This window comes from Stenella coeruleoalba (genome assembly GCF_951394435.1).
Source record: "Stenella coeruleoalba genome assembly, chromosome: 10".
NCBI classification, from domain to species: Eukaryota; Metazoa; Chordata; class Mammalia; order Artiodactyla; family Delphinidae; genus Stenella; species Stenella coeruleoalba.
Window position 1 is genome coordinate 85,478,439 of NC_137156.1, and position 21,418 is coordinate 85,499,856.

At 37.6% G+C, this 21,418-nt stretch overlaps 1 long non-coding RNA gene across 1 annotated transcript in view; it reads left to right on the plus strand.

Moving 5' to 3' along the window:
• LOC307192705 overlaps positions 1-21,418 on the plus strand; it is a 796,377-nt gene that overhangs the window by 773,884 nt on the left and 1,075 nt on the right. The gene's annotated exons all lie outside the window — the stretch shown is intronic.

Genomic DNA, 21,418 nt, shown 5'->3' on the forward strand with positions numbered 1-21,418 from the left:
TGCATGAGCTGTTTGTAAATTTTGGAGATTAATCCCTTGTCGGTCACATCATTTGCAAATATCTTCTCCCATTCTGTGGGCTGTCTTTTAGTTTTGTTTATGGTTTCCTTTGCTGTGCAAAAGCTTTTGAGTTTAATTAGGTCCCATTTGTTCATTTTTGTTTTTATTTCCATTACTCTAGGAGGTGGATCCAAAAAGATCTTGCTGCAATTTATGTCAGAGAGTGTTCTGCCTATGTTTTCCTCTAAGAGTTTTATAGTATCTAGTCTTACATTTAGGTCTTCAATTCATTTCTTTAATTTCTTTTTGTGTATGTTGTTAAAGAATGTTCTAATTTCATTTTTTTTACATGTAGCTGTTTAGTTTTCCCAGCACTATTTATTGAAGAGACCGTCTTTTCTTCATTGTATAGTCTTTGTATAGCCTCCTTTGTATAGCCTCCTTTGTCATAGATTAATTGACCACAGGTGCATGGGTTTATTTCTGGACTTTCTATCCTGTTCCATTGATCTATATTTCAGTATTTGTGCCAGTACCATACTGTGTTGATTACTGCAGCTTTGTAGTGTGGTCTGAAGTCAGGGAGCCTGATTCCCGCAGCTCCATTTTTCTTTCTCAAGATTGCTGTGACTATTCGGGGTCTTTTTTGTTTCCATACAAATTTTTAAATCTCCTATTCTAGTTCTGTGGAAAATGCCATTGGTAATTTGATAGGAATTGCATTGAATCTGTGAATTGCCTTGGGGAGTATAGTCATTTTGACAGTATTGAGTCTTCCAATCCAAGAACATGGTATATCTTTCCATCTGTGTCATCTTCTATTTTTTTCATCAGCGTCTTAATAGTTTTTGGAGTATGGGTCTTTCGACTCCTTAGGTAGGTTTATTCCTAGGTATTTTATCCTTTTTGATGAGACGGTTAATGGGATTGTTTCTTTAATTTCTCTTTCTGATCTTTCATTGTTAGTGTCTTTGTCCCTGCAGTGAGCCACAGCCACCCCCCTGCCTCTGCAGGAGACCCTCTGAAACCAGCAGGTAGATCTGGCCCGCTCTTACGAGGTCACTGCTTTTTTCCCTGGGCCCTGATGTGCACGAGACCTTGTGTGCGCCCTCCAAAAGTGTAGTTTCAGTTTCTCCAAGTCCTGTGGAGTTCCTGCAATCAAACCCTGCTGGCCTTCAAAGCCAGATTCTCTGGGGGCTCTTCCTCCCATTGCCAGACCCCCATGCTGGGGAGCCTGACATGGGGCTCAGAACTTTCACTCCTGTGGGAGAACTTCTGTGGTACAATAATTTTCCAGTTTGTGGGTGGCCCACCAGGTGGCTATGGGATTTGATTTTATGGTGGTTCTGCCCCTCCTACCATCTCATGTGGCTTCTTGTTTGTCTTTGGATGTAGGATATCTTTTTCGGTAGGTTCCAGCATTTTTTTTTATCTATGGTGGTTTAGCAGTTAGTTGTGATTTTGGTGTTTTCGTAAGAAGAGGTGAGCTCACGTCCTTCTACTCCTCCATCTTGTCTCCTCCTTCCGGTTTTTTACTATTGAATTAAATAACCACTTATTAGATATTTGCTTGGCAAATATGTTTCTCCCATTTCGTAGATCATCTTTTCATTCTGTTCATGATTTCCTTTGCTGTGTATGTTTTAGTTTGATGTAGTCCCATTTGTTTATTTTGCTTTTGTTGTTTTTTTGTTTTGTTTTTTGTCTTTAGGCACCAAAATTTTTATTAACACACCTTCTTGCTCTCTTTTAACATTATAAACATTATAAACCAAATTAATCTCTTTTTGACCCAGAGTTGTGAGAGGAACCATCAAAGTTACAATGTGGTGGCAGATCTATGCTGCTTTTACTTTTCTGTGGCCGCTCTGAATCTCTGGCTGTCACGTCTCTTACCCTTTCTTGGCTATCCCTTAACAATATATTCCAACCCCTGTAAAAATAGGGACTAAAAGTACCAGCATCGATATTCTGAGGTGTAAGAGAATGCTGAGCACTAAGCCAGGCTCTCAAGAGAATTCAAACTCCAGCGGTTCTTCCACACCCTTTGACATAGTGCCTTCTCATGTGTAAACCAAGAACATGGGTATAAACTCCATAGGCCAAGTGAGGGCCTGGATGGTAAAGTGCATGGGCTTTGTGACCAATGCTGCCAACTTCCAGCCTAAGGAAGGGTTGCCTCAGTGAGCAGTTCCAAAACTCCTGAGCTCATGGTTCCCTGTGGGTAACTCCCGAGTACCTCCATCGTGACCAGGGCCTGAAGAGGGACTTCTCAGTTCCCTCTGCCACACTTGGAACAGTATGAGGGATGCAGCAGAGGCCAAAGACTGAGTGACTAGCCCCAGGGAGCTGATAGAGGACATTATCAAACCAATCACAAAGTTGGTGCCATTTGCTCTTCGGGAGGAGACGTGGGACCCAGGCAAGGACAGCAGCTGGAATCCCAAACTCCTAATTTATCCCTCCCCACCACATGTCCCCTTTGGTATTCATAAGTTTGTTTTCAAAGTCTGAGAGTCTGTTTTGTAAATAAATTCATTTGTATCTTTTTTTTTCTTTTTTTTTGGTTCCACATATAAGTGATATCATATGACATTTGTCTTTCTCTGACTTACTTCACTTAGTATGATAATCTCTAGGTCCATCCATGTTGCTGCAAATGGCAATATTTCATTCTTTTTTATGGCTGAGTAGCATTCCATTGTATATATGTACCACACCTTCTTTATCCATTCCTCTCTTGATGGACATCTAGGTTGCTTCCATGTCTTGAGTATTTTAAATAGTGCTGCAATGAACATTGGGGTGCATGTGTCTTTTCTTTTCTTTTCTTTTTTAAATTATTTATTTATTTTTGGCTGCATTGGATCTTTGTTGCTGCACACGGGCTTTCTCTAATTGCAGCGAGCGGGGGCTACTCTTCTTGCGGTGCGTGGGCTTCTCGTTGCGGTGGCTTCTCTTGTTGCAGAGCATGGGCTCTAGGCTCTAGGTGCACGGGCTTCAGCAGTTGTGGCACGTGGGCTCAGCAGTTGTGGCTCACAGGCTTTAGAGAGCAGTCTCTGTAGTTGTGGCACATAGGCCTAGTTGCTCTGCGGCATGTGGGATCTTCCTGGACCAAGACTCAAACCCGTGTGCCCTGCACTGGTAGGCGGACGCCTAACCACTGCGCCACCAGGGAAGTCCTGCATGTGTCTTTTCATTTACGGTTTTCTCTGGATCTATGCCCAGGACTGGGATTCCTGGATCATATGGTAGTTCTATTTTCAGTTTTTTAAGGAACCTCCATAATGTTCTCCATGGTGGTTGTACCAATTTATATTCCTACCAGCAGGGTAGGAGGGTTCCACTTTCTCCACACCCTCTCCAGCATTTATTGTTTGTAGACTTTTTGATGATGGCCATTCTGACTGGTGTGAGGTGATACCTCACTGTAGTTTTGATTTGCATTTGTCTAATAATTAGCAATGCTGAGCATTTTTCCATGTACTTTTTGGCCATCTGTATATCTTCTTTGGAGAAATGTCTGTTTAGGTCTTCTGCCCACTTTTTGATTGGGTTGTTTGTTTTTTTGATATAGAGCTGCATGAGCTGTTTGTATATTTTGGAGATTAATCCCTTGTCGGTTGCTTCATTTGCAAATATTTTCTCCCATTCTGTGGGCTGTCTTTTCGTTTTGTTTATGGTTTCTTTTGCTGTGCAAAAGCTTTTCAGTTTAATTAGGTCCCATTTGTTTATTTTTGTTTTTATTTTCATTACTCTAGGAGGTGGATCCAAAAGGATCTTGCTGTGATTTATGTTAAAGAGTGTTCTGCTTATGTTTGCTTCTCAGAGTTTTATAGTCTCTGGCCTTAGAGTTTGGAGATTAATCCATTTTGAGTTTATTTCGGGGTATGGCGTTAGAGAATGTTCTAATTTCATTCTTTTACATGTAGCTGTCCAGTTTTCCCAGCACCATTTGTTGAAGAGACTGTCTTTTCTCCGTTGTATATTCTTGCCTCTCTTGTCATAGATTGACAGATTGTTGCCTTTGTTTTGGGTATCAAATCCAAAAAAAAAAGAAAAAAAAACATTGCTGAGACCAATATCAAGGAGCTTTTGCCCCTTTTTTCTTCTAGTTTTACAGTTTTAGGTCTTACGCAAACCGTTCTGTCTCTGAGCATCAGGAACACCTTCAGGTTGACTACTGTGTCCTTTTGACATGCCACCTACTCTTCTGTTTTTCGAGCACTTCCTTAATTTCTGGTAATACAGAATCATACAGGCTCATCTTGTATTTTCCTGGTCCCAGCCCTAGAATCAGCAATTTCTGCAAGAAGCCCTGGTTCCTATTACTAAATTGTATAAAATATTAGCATCTTGAAGACACCACATTGGTTTTTTGCAACACATTTCAATATCTCTAAGCATCCTTGACACCTGGAAGCACTGGATTAGTTCTCATAGAATGAATGCTCCATGACCCAGTGGATATTATAAGTTTATTAAATGTTCCAGTGGCCTCTAGACTATCATGTCTTAGCTAATAATTTATAACAAAAAGAAGTGATGAGCTTGGGCGCTGGTTGCAGTCTGCCTACTTAACTTCTTTGTGTCTTATTTCTTTATCTGTAAAGTGGGGATAATAAAGCACCTACCTAGTAGAGCTGTTATGAACTAATTAAAGGAGCCAATCCGTATAAGACTCTTAGAAGAGTATCTGACACACAGTAAGTACGCAATACAGAGTAGATATCATTATCCTTAGTATATTATACTAAAGTTGTTCCGTCTGTTTCCTAGGGTGACGTCAATTGATTTACACTAATTTTTCATTTTAATCTGTTAACCGAAGCCTAGGCTAACCATCGTCTCACCTTATACTATAGTCAGAGCAACGTGAGTACGTATACCCTCCTCCTTGGAGTTCAGACCCATTGAGGAGATAAAACCAGAGTCAGATAACAAGCACAAACGTAAGCTTTATCACTGGTAGCTCTAGCTTTTGTTATGTGGTGTGGACCTGAGGCCCAAGTAGCCTGTGTATTCATTCTCCTAGGCCTAGACTTGGGACCTGAGCAGGGATGGTTGGCTCCACAGAGGGTCAGGGAACATGGCGCTACCTTACTTACCGCAAAGTTTAATACACTAGCCCTGTACCGGAGAGAATTGCAGACCAAAGGATTATGCATGTCATGGTTGAGCAAAACAGTCACTTAGAGAAACTAAGTGACTTCCTGTTACAGGGAGAAGCAAGTGAGGAATGGATTAAAGACAGGAGTTTTTCTCAGTATTTCCGAGTGAGTTTATGTTCCTATTTCACGACCTTGTACTAATAACAGGAGAGGAAGAAAGTGGTCCCTCACAGTTCCCACGTCCTTCCCAAAAAGTGTGAATCATAGAAAACACAAACATCCCTTCCTCCCTACTAAGAGCATTATGTCACATGTGAAGAACTTCAGCAACTAAAAAGGGCCCCTGTGATTCACCTGAACCAGAAAAAATGCAGGAATTTGATTGATTTTTTGCTTTTGAAAGCTAACTGCATCCTCAGGCCCAAAACAAATATTATGCATGGAAGTCAGTTGCTTAGTTAGCACAAGAGCCGTTTTGTTTCCATTACGTAAATTCAAGTCAGGATAGGTCAGGAGACTTAGGTAAAAAGCACAGGCCTCCCTCTCAGCGTTGATCACCTGACCTGAAAAGTGCCGTTTCCAGTCTTTTATGAATGGACTGACTGGCAGTTCTGAACCCGTTGGCCTGGATGTGACTAAGGACAGTGAACTCAAGAACTGGGCTTGGAAATAAGTCGTGCCTCACCTGTCAACACCGATGGATTGTGAATGGGTGTTTGGGGTCTGATGCCGAGCATTTTGAGGCCCCTTTGGGATCTGTAGGGAAGACAAGATGGCTGCGATATCTGCCGTAAGTTGGCCAGGGCAGAGCAGCGGGCTTGGTTTTTGTAATTCTTATACATTCTTGTACATCTAGTCATCAGCTTTCACACTCATGTCCCCACTTCCTGAAATCTCCAAATGTGCAAATATTTATTGCCTCTTTGGATGGACTTATCCTTGGGAAGGTAAGCTACCAGACAGGATTTATGGCAAGGATTAAAAATTCAAATAACTACCAGGCAGGTAACATTACCAGAACAGAAATATAATATAATTTGGTAGTAGTAACAATGAAATGAATACTTATAAACTTGCCACAAAGTGAAATAGACAGGATGTTACCAGAGTCATTGAGCCTCCTTACAGGCCCATCCCCAATCATGTTTTTCATCTTCTTTTCCCCCCCTTGAGAAAACCACAAACTTCTTGTTTCTTTATTGATTTGCCGTATTTCCAAAAGAAAATATTGTTAGTTTTGCTGTTTGGAGACTTAATGAAAATGTAATCATAGTACAGTCACTCTTCAATTACTTGCTTTGGGTTTTGCATAGTACTGGCCTGAGAATTCCGGTTTATATGGTTCATTCACTATCACTGCATTATAGGTTTCCAATTTATATACAACAATTAATTTTTCTGTTCTATTATTGATGGGTGTGTGGGTTGTTTCTGGCATTTTACCGTTACAGACAATGCGGCTGCTAAAAACATACTTTTGCGGAAGATTTTCTCTGGAGTGAATTCCTGGAGCAGAATTTCTAGACTGTAGGGAATGTGCTTATTGAGCATTTCTAGCTGGTACCATAGTGTGTGGTGAAGTGGGTGTGTCCTCTTCAGCTCCCACTTGCCATGTAGGAGAGTGCCTCGTGTTCTACTTCCACCACAACACTTGGTATTGTCGGGTTGTTGTTGTTTGCCAAACGACTGAGTGTGAGATAGTATCTCATTGAAATTATAATTTGCATCTTTCTCACAAGTGAGGTCATACATCCTTTTATATTTTTTTGGGCATTTATAATTCCTTTTCCTGTGAAACGACCATTGATGTCCTATTTTTAAAAATAATTTTTGTTTGTTAATTGAGGTAGTTGATTGACAATTTTTTTTTTTTTTTTTTTGCGGTATGCGGGCCTCTCACCGCTGTGGCCTCTCCCGTCGCGGAGCACAGGCTCCGGACGCGCAGGCTCAGCGGCCATGGCTCACACGCCCAGCCGCTCCGTGGTGCACAGGATCCTCCCAGACCGGGGCACGAACCCGTGTCCCCTGCACCGGCAGGCGGACTCCCAACCACTGTGCCACCAGGGAAGCCCGACTGACAATATTATATTGCTTTCAGGTGTACAACATAGTGATTCAAAATTTTTATAGATTATATACTCCATTTGCAGTTACTATAAAACGTGGTCTATTTTCCTTGTGCTGTACAGTATAGCCTTGTAACTTATTTATTCTATACCTAGTAGTTTGTGCTTCTTAATCCCCTACCCCTACCTTGCCCCTCCCCTCTTTCCTCTCCCCACTGGTAACCACTAGTTCTCTATATTTGTGAATCTGCTTATTTTTTGTTACAAACACTAGTTTTATTTTTCAGATGCCACATATAAATTATAACATACTGTATTTGTCTTTCTCTGTCTGACTTATAAACATAATACCCTCCATGTCCATCCATCTTGTTGCAAATGGCAAAATTTCATTCTTTTTTTATGACTGAGTAGTATACCATTGTGTGTGTGTGTGTGTGTGTGTGTGTGTGTGTGTGTGTGTGTGTATATATATATATATATATATATATATATATATATATATATATATATATACCGCATCTTCTTTATCCATTTATCTGTTGTTGGACACTTAGGTTGCGTCCTGGCTATTGTAAATAATGCTGCCGTGAACATTGGGATGCGTGAATCTTTTCAAATTAGTGGGTTTTTTTCCTTCGAATATATACCTGGGAGTATAATTGCTAGATCATATGGTAGTTCTATTTTTAGTTTTTTGAGGAACCTCCATACTGTTTTCCTCAGTGGCTGTACCAATTTACATTCCCACCAACAGTGTACAAGTGTTCTGTTTTCTCTATATCCTTGCTAACATTTTTTATTTGTGCTCTTTTTGATGATGGCCATCTGACAGGTGTGAGATGGTATCTCATTGTGGTTTTGATTTGCGTTTCTCTGATGATTAGTGATGTGGAACATCCTTTCATGTGCCTCTTGGCCATCTGTATGTCTTCTCTAAAAAAAAAATTGAGCTATTCAGGTCTTCTGCCCATTTTTAAATTAGATTCAATATGCATTTATGATATAAAAAAAACCTCCAGAAAACAGGCATAGAGGGAACATACCTCACCATAATAAAGCCCATATACGATAAACCCACAACTAATGTCACACTCAATTGTAAAAAGCTGAAAGCATTTCCCAAAGAAATGCTTAGGGGATGCCCACTCTTGCCACTTTTATTTAACATAGTATTGTAAGTTCTAGACACAGCAATCAGACAAGAAAAAGAAATAAGAGGAAAACAAATTGGAAAGGAAGAAGTAAAACTGTCATAGTTTGCAGATGACATGATACTCTACATAGAAAATCCTAAAGACACCACCAAAAAACTGCTAGAACTTACTGATGAATTTGGTAAAATTGCAGGATACAAAATTAATATACAGAAGTCTGTTGCATTTCTATACACTAGCAATGAACTATCAGAAGGAGAAATGAAGGAAACAGTCTCATTTAAAATCACATCAAAAAAAAAAAAAAAAAAAAACCTAGGGACGAACTTATCTAATGAGGTAAAATACCTGTACTCAGAAAACTATAAGAGACTGATGAAAGAAACTGAAGGCTGCACAAACAGGTGGAAAGATATACTGTGTTTAAGGACTGGAAGAATTAATATTTTTAAAATGACCATAATACCCAAGGCAATCTACAGATTCAGTGCCTTCCTGATCAAAATACCGACGGCATATTTCACAGAAGTAGAACAAATAATTTTGAAATTTGCATGGAAACACAAAAGATCCTCAATAGTCAAAACAATCTTTAGATAAAAGAACAGAGCTAGAGATATCATGCTTCCTGACTTCAGACTATGCTACAAAGCTACAGTAATCAAAACAATGTGGTACTGGTACAAAAACAGACACACAGATCAATGGAACAGAATAGAGAGCCCAGAAATAAACCCACTCACTTATGGTCAGTCAATCTATGACAAAGTGGGCAAGAATATACAGTACAGAAAAGACAGTCTCTTTAATCAGTGATGCTGGGAAAACTGGACAGCTACATATAAAAAAAAATGAAATTAGAACATTTTCTCACACCATATACAAAAATAAACTCAAAATGAATTACAGACCTAAATGTAAGACTGGAAGTTATAAAACTCCCAGAAGAGAACATAGGCACAACACTCTTTGACATAAATCATAGCATTTTTTTTTTTTTTGGATCTGTCTCCTAAGGCAAAGGAAACAAAAGCAAAAATAAACAAATGGGACCTAATTAAACTTAAGAGGAAAAGAAACAGTGAGAAATCAAAAACACAACCTATAGAATGGAAGAAGGTATTTGCAAATGTTAACAACTGACAGGGGGTTCATATCCAAAATATGTTGATGTCTTTTGTATATTTTTTTCTGTTGTATGTTGTGTAAATTTCCGTTGGGTTGTTCTAAGGATGTTTAAGTTCTTAAAACCATCTGGAATTGATATTTATGCGATAGGGACCCAGCTTCATGTGGTTCTATGTCAAAAAACAACTGTCCCCGCACCATTATTTTGGATAATTCATCCTTTCTTCATTCATTTATAGCACCAGCTGTATCTATATATGTAGGGTTTGCTTCTTTGTGAGTGTTGCTTCTGGATTCACTGTTCTCATACAGTAGTTTATTTATGCACCTCTATGACATACACCACTGGCTTGATGATTTTAGCTTCATAATAAGTGTTGATATTTGGCTTCATAATAAGTGTTGATGTAACTTCATAATAAGTGTTGATATTTGGCAGAGTAAGGTCACCATCTGGTTCTTCTTTTAAACAATTGATATGACTCTGTTCTATTTTGTGTAAATTTTAGAAGAAGATTGTCAAATTCTCCCCTGTCCCCAAATAAAAACCTTGTTTGGGAGCTGGGTTGAAATTGCATTGACTCTAAAGATCTATTTGGGGAGAATTAATGTTTGCATAATATATCTTCCCATTAATTTAGTATTTTTCATAGAGTTTTATGAATTGCAACAAACTGTACATTTTAAAATAAATAATTCCTAGGGAACTTATACTTCTGTTTCAGTTCTTATAGTTATTATTTCTTTTCTTTTTTCTTACTGAAATAAATAGAATTTCCAGCACTATTTTGAACATTAGTGATGATAGAAAACATCAATGACTTGTTCCTCTTCTTAAAATAAACACATTTAAGATTTGTCCATTACACATCTTACAGTTTTTGTTACTAAGCTAATTTACGAGTTGAAGATATTTCTTTGTTGATCCAGTGATCGATCAATTGATCAGTAAATTAAGTAAGAAGATAAATGAATATTGATGACATATAGATAGTTCGTGATCGGTGTATATATGTATATTCACTAACAGTTGTTGAAACTTACCAGATTTTTCTGTTATTAACCTTGTAATTTTTCCCTTTAATTAATATTCTGAAGTCAGACCATCCCTGTATTCCAGAACAAAGGTCTATTTGAGTAAGATACATTTATAATAAATTTTTTTTATTCAACTCTATTTTACCTAGTATTCTCATATAAATATTCTTGAGAGAAATAGGCTTGTATGTTTTTTTCTTGTTTTATGTTCATATTTTAGAACCAAGGATATTCTTATAAAATAAGTTGGGCAGTTTTTTTCTGTCCCTCTTCTTCCCTCCTGGAACAAGTACATTAGGGTAAAAGTTGTCTGTTCTTTGGGAAGGTTGGAAGGACTCACCTGTAAAAGTATCTGGACCAAGGGCATATTATGTAAGTGGGTAGGTCTTTAATTACCGTTGCAATTTCTACTCTATTTTTCTGTTTTTATCTTATGCTGAAGTATTTATTTTGTCTTCTTTCAATCTTATTGACACAGGGTTGTTTGTAATATTTTTTTCCGTTAATCTCTGTAGTTATTTCTTCCTTCTTCTGTTATGTATACATTATTAAATTTTTTTATTTTATGTTGGAGTAGCGTTGATTCACAATGCTGTGTTAGTGTCAGGTGTACAACAAAGTGACCCAGCCACGCACATTCTCATACCCACTCCTTTTCAGACTTTCCTCCCATACAGGTCACCACAGAGTATTGCGTATAGTTCCCCGTGCTATACTGCAGGTCTCAGTTGACCGTCTACTTTATATACAGTAGTGAGCATATGCCAATCCCAACATCCCAACTTATCCCTCCTCCCTTTCCCACCCCCCACCCCAGCAACCATAAGTTTGTTTTCTAAGTCTGTGAGTCTGTTTCTGTTTTGTAGATAGGTTTATTTGTATCATTTTTGTAGATTCTACATATAAGTGATATCATATGATACTTGTCTTTCTCTGTCTGACTTCACTTAGTATGATAATGTCTAAGTCCATCCATGTTCCTACAAATGGCATTATTTCATTCTTTTTAATGGCTAATTATTACTCCATTGTATATATGTACCACACCTTTATCCATTCATCTGTCAGTGGACATTTAGATTGCTTCTGTGTCTTGGCTATTGTCAGCAGTGCTGCCATGAACATTGGGGTGCATGTATCTTTTTGAATTATGGTTTTCTTCGGATATATGCCCAGGAGTGGGAATGCAGGATCATATGGTAGCTCTATTTTTAGTTTTTGAGGAACCTCCATACTGTTCTCCATAGTAGCTGTACCAATTTACTTTCCCACCAACAGTGTAGGAGGGTTCCCTTTTTGCCACACACTCTCCAGCTTTTGTTGTGTGTAGGCTTTTTGATATGGCCATTCTGACCATGGTGAAACGTCATTGTAGTTTTGATTTGCATTTCTCTAATAATTAGCGATGTTGAGCATCTTTGTCATTGTTTGCAGATGACATGATACTGTACATAGAAACTCCTAAAGATACCACCAGAAAACTACTAGAGCTCATCAATGAATTTGGTAAAGTTGCAGGATACAAAAGTAATACACAGAAATCTCTTGTGTTCCTATACACTAACAACCAAAGATCCGAAAGAGAAATTAAGGAAAATTAAGGAAATGCATTTACCATTGCATCAAAAAGAATAAAATACCTAGGAATAAATCTAGCTAAGGAGTCAAGAGACCTGTACTCTGAAAAATATAAGACACTGATGATACGAAGAGATGGAAAGATATATCATGTTCTAGGATAGGAAAGGTCAATATTGTCAAAATGACTATACTACCCGAGGCAGTCTACAGATTCAATGCACTACCTATCAAATTACCAATGGCATATTTTGCAGATCTAGAACAAAAAAGTCTTAAAATGTGTATGGAAACACGGAAGACCCCGAATAGCCAAAACAATCTTGAGAAAGAAAAACCGAGCCGGAGGAATCAGGCTCCCCGACTTCACACTATACTACAAAGCTACAGTAATTAAAACGGTATGGTACTGGCACAATCACGGACACATAGATCAATGGAACAGGATAGAAAAGCCAGAAATAAACCCACACACCTGTGGTCAGTCTATGACAAAGGTGGCAAGACTATACAATGGTGAAAAGACAGTTCTTCAATAAATGGTGCTGGGAAAACTGGACAGCTACAAGTAAAAGAATGAAATTAGAACATTCTCTAACATCATATACAGAAATAAACTCAAAATGGATTAAACTCCAAAATGTAAGGCCAGATACTATAAAACTCTGAGAGGCAAAAATAGGCAGAGCATTCTTTGACATAAATCACAGCAAGATCTTTTTGGATCCACCTCCTAGAGTAATGGAAATAAAAATAAACAAATGGGACCTAATTAAACTTGAAAGCTTTTGCACAGCAAAGGAAACCATAAACAAAACTAAAAGACAACCCACAGAATAGGAGGAAATATTTGTAAATGAAGCAACCGACAAGGGATTAATCTCCAAAATATACAAACAGCTCATGCAGCTCAATATCAAAAAAAAACAAACAACCCAATCAAAAAATGGGCAGAAGGTCTAAATAGACATTTCTTCACAGAAGACATACAGATGGTCAAAAAGCACATATATACATTTTTAATCTTCTTTGTATGCAACGTCAGTGTTGCCAAAGGTTTGTTTACCTTTTTATCTTTTCAAAATACTAGCTTCTACTTTTGTTAATCTCTGTTTTTCCCCTCTGTTACATAGATGTCAGTTCTTATCTTTAGTGTATCTTTATTTCTATCCATTTGCCCTATTTCCTTTCTCATTTTTAAACAGTTTTATTATAGTACAACTAACGTGGAATAAAGTGTACAATTTGATAAGGTGGATATGTGTACAACCATGAGACAATTACCTCAGTGGAAACAGGGAGCACATCCAGGTCACCCAAAATTTCCTCATGCTGTTTCGTGACTAATCCCTTTCTCCCATCTATCCCAGCATCGTTGTCCCATAGGCAGCCACTGATCTGCTTTCTGTCACTGTGAATCTGTTTGCATTACATGCCACATATATAAATGGAGTAGCAGTGTATGTACTCTTTTTTTGGTGTGGCTTTAAGGCTCATTTTTATTGTTGTATTGATGTAGATGTTGTGTCAGGATTTCATTCCTCTTTATTGCTGGGTAATATTTCATTATATGGATATACCAGTTTGTTTATCCGTTGACCTAATGATGGACATTTAAGTTGCTTCTGAGTTTTTACTATTACACATAAGACTGCTTGCTATTTCATGTATAGGTTATTTTTTAAAGTTTATTTTATCTCATTTATTTTTAGCTGAGTTGGGTCTTCGTTGTTGCCCACGGGCTTTCTCTAGTTGCAGCGAGGGGGCTACTCTTCGTTGCGGTGCACGGGCTTCTCGTTGCGGTGGCTTCTCGTTGCGGAGCACAGGCTCTAGGCGTGCGGGCTTCAGTAGTTCTGGCGCATGGGCTAAGTAGTTGTGGCTCATGGGCTTTAGAGCGCAGGCTCGGTAGTTGTGACGCACGGGCTTAGTTGCTCTGCGGCATGTGGGATCTTTCCGGACCAGGGCTGGAACCCGTGTCCCCTACATTGGCAGGCGGATTCTTAACCGCTGCGTCACGAGGGAAGCCCTATAGGTTATTGTACTGACATATGCTCTCTTTTCTCTTGGGTAAATATCTAGGAGTGGAATGACTAGATTGTATGGTAGGTGTATGATTAATTAATTTTTTTTTTTTCTGTGGTACACGGGCCTCTCACTGTTGTGGTCTCTCCCATTGCGGAGCACAGGCTCTGGACGTGCAGCCTCAGTGGCCATGGCTCACGGGCCCAGCCACTCCGCAGCATGTGGGATCTTCCCGGACCGGGGCACGAACCCATGTCCCCTGCATCGGCAGGCAGACTCTCAACCACTGCACCACCAGGGAAGCCCAAATTTTTTTAAAAATTCCAAAATATTTTTCCAAAATTATTATATCATATAGCATTCCCACCAGCATTATATGAATGTTTCAGTTCTTCTATACCCTTGCAAACACTTGATGTGGTCAGTCTTTTTAATTTTAGTCCTTCTAATAGATGTGTAGTGGTATCACATTGTGAGGATATACAGAATCTTAGTTTGCATTTGCCTAATACCATTGATCAGGTTAAGGAAGTTCCATTCTATCCTTACTTTGCTCAGAGTTTTTATCAGGAATGGATGTTGGATTTTTGTCAAGGGTCTTTTTTTTTTTCTTTCCCCTGTATCTCTCAAGATGATTGTATTTTTAGAGTGTTAATATGGTAAATTATATTTTCTTTTTTTTTCTTTTTTAAATTGTCATGTGGTAAGATATACATGGCATAAATTTAATCATTTTAACCATTTTCAATATATAATTCAGTGGCATTAAGTACTTTCACAATGTTGTATACTCTTGTCAAGATCCATTTCTAGAAGTCTTTTGTCATCGTAAACAGAAGCTGTACCCATTAAAAAATCACTCATTCCCTCAGTCCCTGGTAACCTCTGTTTTATTTTTTTTGTCTCTCTGAATTTGCCTACTCTGGGTACCTTATATAAATAGAATCACACAATATTTGTTCTTTTGTGTCTGGCTTATTTCACTTAGCATACTGTCTTCAAGGTTCATCCATGTTGTATGTATCAGAATTCTGACATTGATTTTTGAATATTAAACCAAAGTTATATTGCTAGGATAAGCCCCACTTTGCCATGTTATATTATCTTTTTATGTATTTCTGAATTCAGTTTGCTAAAGTTTTATTTAGAGTTTTATATCTGTGTTCCTGAGGAATTTTGGTCTCTAGTTTCTTTCCTGTAATGGCTTTTTCTGCTTATGGTGTCTGGGTAGTACTGGCCTTTTAGAGTGAGTTGTGCAGTATTTTTTCTTTCTCACTTCTCAGGAAGACTTTTGAAGAATTATTATTGTTTCTTTCTACATTTGGTAGAATTTACCGTTGTAATCATTTTGTCCTAGAGTTTTCTTTCTAAAGGTTGTTAACTACAAGTTCAGTTTCTTGAGTAAATGTAAGGATATTCACGTTATCTCTTTCTTCTTCAGTAGTTTGCATCTCTTAAGGAATTTATTTCATCTAAGATGTTTAATTTGTTGGCATATAGTTAGTTGTACATAATATTCCCTTGTTATTCTTCTGATATTGATAGAATCTGTAATGTTGTTACCCTCTCAGTCCTCTTATTGGTCATTTGTTTCTTCTCTCTTCACTTCCTGATAAGTCTGGAGAGAGATTTATGAATTTTGTTGATCTTCTCAAAGAACTAGCTTTGTGCTTCACTGATTTTTTTTCTAATGGTTTCTAATTTTCAATTTCATTGATATCCACTCTAATCTGTATTTTCTTCTGCTTACTTTGGGTTACCTTTTCTGTTCTTAGTCTAGTTTTTGAAGGCGGAGGCTGACAGCATTGATTTTAGAACTTACTTCTTTTCTAATAAATATATGTGCCATTTTAGCAACATGCTACAAATTTTGATGTATTTTATTCTCATTTTCATTCAGTTCATATACTTTCTAGTTTCTTTTTGATTTCTTTTTTGACCCATAGGTTATTTGTAATGGGGTTATTTAATTTCCAAAATTATGGGTATTTTCCAGAAATGTACTGTTATTTCTGTTTTAATTATACTGGTCAGAGAACAATTTGGGTAAACGTTCTGTGCGCACTGGAAAAGAATATACATTGTCTTTTTGGGTAGGGTATGCCAAAGATATCAATTACATCAAGATAGCTAATTGTGTTGCAGAAATCTTCTATATTCTTACTAATTTTCTGTGTACTTGTTAGTCAGTTATTGAAAGAGGTATTAAAATCTCACATTATAGTTTCGAAGTTTTCTATTTCACCCTGTGGTTCTATCCACTTTGGCTTTGTATATTTTTAAGTTCTGTTATTAGGTGCATAAAAATTTTAAGATTTTTATGACTTCTTAATGAGTATCATTATGATTTTTTAATCCTGATTATAGTTTTTGCTATGATACCTACATGACATACCTATTTTAGCTTTCTTTTTTATATAGTATATCTTTTATTTCTGTAGCTTTCTTTTAAATATGTTTTATCATTTCCCACCCATTTAAACCTGTTTGTATTTTCATATTTAAACTGTATTTCTTGTAGGCAGCATTTGATTGGCATTGCTTTTGTTTTACAACTTGATAATCTTCTTCCTTTTCATTGCAGTATTTAGACCATTTGCATTTGACATCATTAACGATATGGTTAGATGTAAGTTTATCATCTTGGGATTTGACTTCTACTTGTGACATCTGTTCTTTTTTTTCCTTCCTCCTTTTTTTTTTCTGCCTTCTTTTGGATTGAGCAGTTATGATTCCCTTCTATCTTCTTCGTTGGCTTATTAGCTGTAAGTCTTTAATATTTATTTTAGTCATTACTTTAGAATTTATATGTGTTTAAATCATCAGCCCATCTTCAGGTGATGTTATACCAGTTCACATAATAATCATGAAATAGTGTACTTGCAGTTATTCTCTTCCATCCTTTGTACAATTGCTGTAAAACATTGACTTTTATATATGTTATAAACCTCAAAATACATTCTTTTTTTTTGTTGTTTAATTCATCAGTTCCTTCTTTTTTTTTGAAGTTTTTTGTGTTTGTTTTTTAAATTTTTGGCTGCGTTGGGTCTTCGTTGCTGTGCAGGGGCTTTCTCTAGTTGTGGAGAGCAGGGGCCGGCTCCTCTTCATCGTGGTGTGCAGGCTTTTCATTGCAGTGGCTTCTCTTGCTGTGGAGCACGGGCTTCAGTAGTTGTGGCACGCGGGCTCAATAGTTGTGGCTCACAGGCTCTAGGGTGCAGGCTCAGTAGTCATGGCACATGGGCTTAGTTGCTCCGCAGCATGTGGGATCTTCCTGGACCAGGGATCAAACCTGTGTCCCCTGCATTGGCAGGCAGACTCTTAACCACTGCGCCACCAGGAAAGTCCCTGTCAGTTCTTTTTAAAAGTCATTTAAATTGAAAAATTGTATGTGTTTAGTGATACAATTACCATTTTTGGCACCTTTAATTCCTTTGTAAAGACGCGTATGTCCATCTTTTGTCACTTTATTTCTATTTGAAGGACTTTCTTTACATGTCTTGTAATGCAGGTTTGCTGGTAATGAATTCTTTCAGCTTTTGTCTAGGTGGAAAAGTCTGTATTTCATATTCTTTTTAAAAAGAAATTTTTTTGCTGGATTTAGATTGCTGTGTTGACAGTTCATTTCATTGTATTAAAGACGTTGCTCCACTGTCTTCTCACTGGTGTTGCTTCTGATGATAAATCTGCAGTCATTCTTTGTTCCTCTATAAAATGTGCGGGTTTAGCTATGGCAGTTTTTAAGATTTTCTTTACCACTGTTTTTGTGCAATTTGAATATAATGTGCTGTGGTGTAGTTTTCTTCATGGTTCTAATACTTGGGATTCATTGAGCTTCTTGGTCTGTGGGTTTAGAGCTTTTAGCAAATTTGGGGGGCAAAATCAGTCATTATTTTTTCAAATATTTTTATGTCCTGCTCCCTACTTTGGGGATTCCAGTTAGATGTATATTATCTTCCTTGAAGTTGTCCCCTAGCTCACTGATGCTCTTTCTTTTTTTCCTATTCCTTGCTTCCCTCTTTTCCTCCCTTCCTTCTTTCCTTCCTTCCTTCCTTTCATTCTTTTTTCCCCTTTTTTTTTAACTTTTTATCTTTTATTCATTCCCTCTTCTCTTTTTCACTTTGGATAGTTTTTATTGCTGTTACCTCAAGTTCACTTTTCTTTTCTTCTATGATGTCTAAACTGCCATTAATCCCATCCACTGTATTTTTCATCTCAGGCATAGTAGTTTTCATTTCTAGACGTTCAAGTCAGGTCTTTTTTTTTTTTTTTTTTAATATCTTCTATGCCTCCATTTAACTTTTAAAGGTATGGAATACAGTTACAACAACTATTTTAATATCCTTGTCTGCTACTTCAGATATCTTTGATAGATCTGGGACAGTTTCAATTCTTTTTTTTTTTTCTTTTTCTTATATAGGTCATATTTTTCTGTTTCCTGTCATGTTTGGTAATTTTTTTTTTTTTTTTGACTGCATTGGGTCTTCACTGCTGTGCACGGGTTTTTCTAGCTGCAGCCAGCAGGGCTTACTCTTTGTTGCAGTGCATGGGCTTCTTATTGTGGTGGCTTCTCCTGTTGCTGAGCACGGGCTCTAGGTGCACGGGCTTCAGTAGTTGCAGCACACGGGCTCAGTAGTTGCAGCACGTGGGCCCTAGAGCTCACAGGCTTCCGTAGTTGCAGGATGTAGGCTCACTAGTTGTGGCACGTGGGCTCTAGGGTACGCAGGCTTCAGTAGTTGTGGCGCACAGTCTCAGTAGTTGTAACACACGGGCCTAGTTGATGCACGGCATGTGGGATCTTCCCGAACCGGGGATCAAACCCACGTCCCCTGCATTGGCAGGCGGATTCTTAATGACTGCGCCACGAGGGAAGTCTCCATGTTTGGTCATTTTTGATTGGATGCTAGTTGTTGTGAATTTTACCTTGTTGGGAGCTAGATACTTTTTTATTCCTATCAATATTCTTGAGATTTGTTCTGGGATGCAGTTAAGTTACTTGGAAATAGTTTGCTCCTTGGATTTGCTAGTCTGGATTTTAGGATTTGCTAGGCAGTGCCTGAGCAATATTTACTCTAGAGTAATTAATCCTCACCACTGAGGCCGGACCCTTCTAAGTATGCTAATCAGTCAGTGCCTTCTGAATCTTGAAGTTTTATTATTCTGGCTGATTGTAATAGTCACTGTTGCCAGCACTGTGTGAGGACTGGCTACTGTTGTCTCTAATACACCAACCTCTGCCAGTACTTCCACTCCATCTACTTCAGGCTGCAAACTGCTTCCGGCTGCAAACTCTGCAGTCTGGTGTTATCATGGGCCTCATCTTATTTGTTTCCCATTTCTTAAGGATCACTGTTCTTTGTTATCTGCTATCCTGTGTCTCAAAAACTGGTTTGTTTGTTTTTGTAGGGTTTTTTTTGTGTCGGGGGTGGGTGGTGGGTGGGTGGGTGGGGATTGTTTGGTTTTTGCTTAAATATGAAGGTAAATCAACTCCTTGTCATTTCATCCCAGCTGAAGCAGTAGAAGTGTTCAACTTCTTGAAATAATTTGTAATGCTTCTTTACTTACCATCAAGTGTTTTAAAGCTGTATATTTTCATCTAAAAACGACTTTAGCATTTTTACAGTGATTTCTTTTTAGTATAATTTTTTTGATTTTGATTTTCACTTAAGTCAGGGTTACTTTGTTTTTAGACATGTGGAATGTTTAAGCTATTATGTAAGAGAATGTAATTTTTCAGATTGATTCTTTTGCATTTTCAGGCTTCTTTTGTGAATTCATGGCGAATTTGGGGAATATTATGTGTATGACTAAAATAAAAATAATGTATACTTTTTACATTATTTTATAAAAAGAATGTATAGTTTTTGTTTGATATATTGTTCTCTTCACATACACTTACCCCTACTAGTTCGAGCCTACAAATCAGTTTATTCAAATGTTCCATATTTGTGCTCTTCATTTTCTGACTGGTCCAACACATTCTGAGAGGAATTTGTTATATCTTTTATCTACAATGTTTTACTTACTTATTTCTTCCTGTAAGTAACTCTTACTGCTGCTGAGTACATTTTGAGGCTATATTATTAGTCACATGTTAAGTGTTTATTATCACTGTGTCTTTTTTTATTTCTTATTCCTTTGTAAGGCTTATAATTTATGTCTTTGTCCAGCGTGATATTTTTTTCCAAAAAGTGCTTTCTTTACTGTTCTTATGAGATAGTTGCCACTATTTTCTTTGATTCATATTTTCTTGGTCTTCCTTATTCACTGCTTTATTTTTTTTTCACTGCTTTATTTTTAAACTCTACCGTTTTGTTTAAGTGTGCTTCTTATAGGAAAAAAAATTACTAGTGCTTATATTTTTAATATAACATCAGGGTCTTTATATTTTGATTTTGGATTTAACATGTTTATATTTACTGTAAAACCATTGTATTAAAACTTACTTTAGCTATCATGTTTTCTGTTTCCTATATGCTACACTTTCCATCTTTCCCTTGCCCTCTACTGCTAGTTCTTGTTAAAATAGGGACAACACATCAGGATATCCATGCTTTCCTATATATTTCTTAAACTTACAAAAAGCAATTTATTCCCTTTGAAAAAGGCAACTGCTCTAGTTTGCTCTCCCCTTCCTCTTGTTATATTCTCAGATCTGAGCCCACACGTCAACACTGTATGTTGGTATTAACTAGAATTTAGGTTTGGATTATTAAGAATGTGTATTGTTTTTGTCCTTGCTTTTGTACAAAGCAAAGCAAGCTTTGGTATACTATCATTATCATATACAATATTCCTCCAGGACTTTGCTTTTTACTGGAGTACCGCCCCCAGGAGTGTTGTCTAAAAGGTTTATGCTGAAAATCTACTTTTGATTTCATATATAAATGACAGCTATCTGTCTTGAATAGTAAATGTATTACTGATGTGACTAATTTTTCTCTCTAAGCTCATGCACCCTGTGAGTGTCAACTAACGTGTCTAGCAAAGTGGATTCTAAGGAGAAGCTAAAGACCAAGCCCTGGGGGAAGAGAGGGGTGTTTGATCCTCTAGCATTATAGTCTGGATTTGGCCCTATCATTTTTCCACTTCTTTACAAGCTGAATCTGACCCTCATGGAATTTGCTTGTGCTTCCACTTTGGACACGGCTGTTTTCCAAGAGCAGACTCCCTCTGTTGGGGTTTTTTTTTATACTTCAGGGTACGGAGGAAGAGACGAGGCAGATAAGGGAATGCTCACGGGAAGCTGTCTCTGCCTATACCTCTGTTACCTGTTCTTTACCCTACCTGGGTTCTAGCACTATTACCTTATTAACCTCAC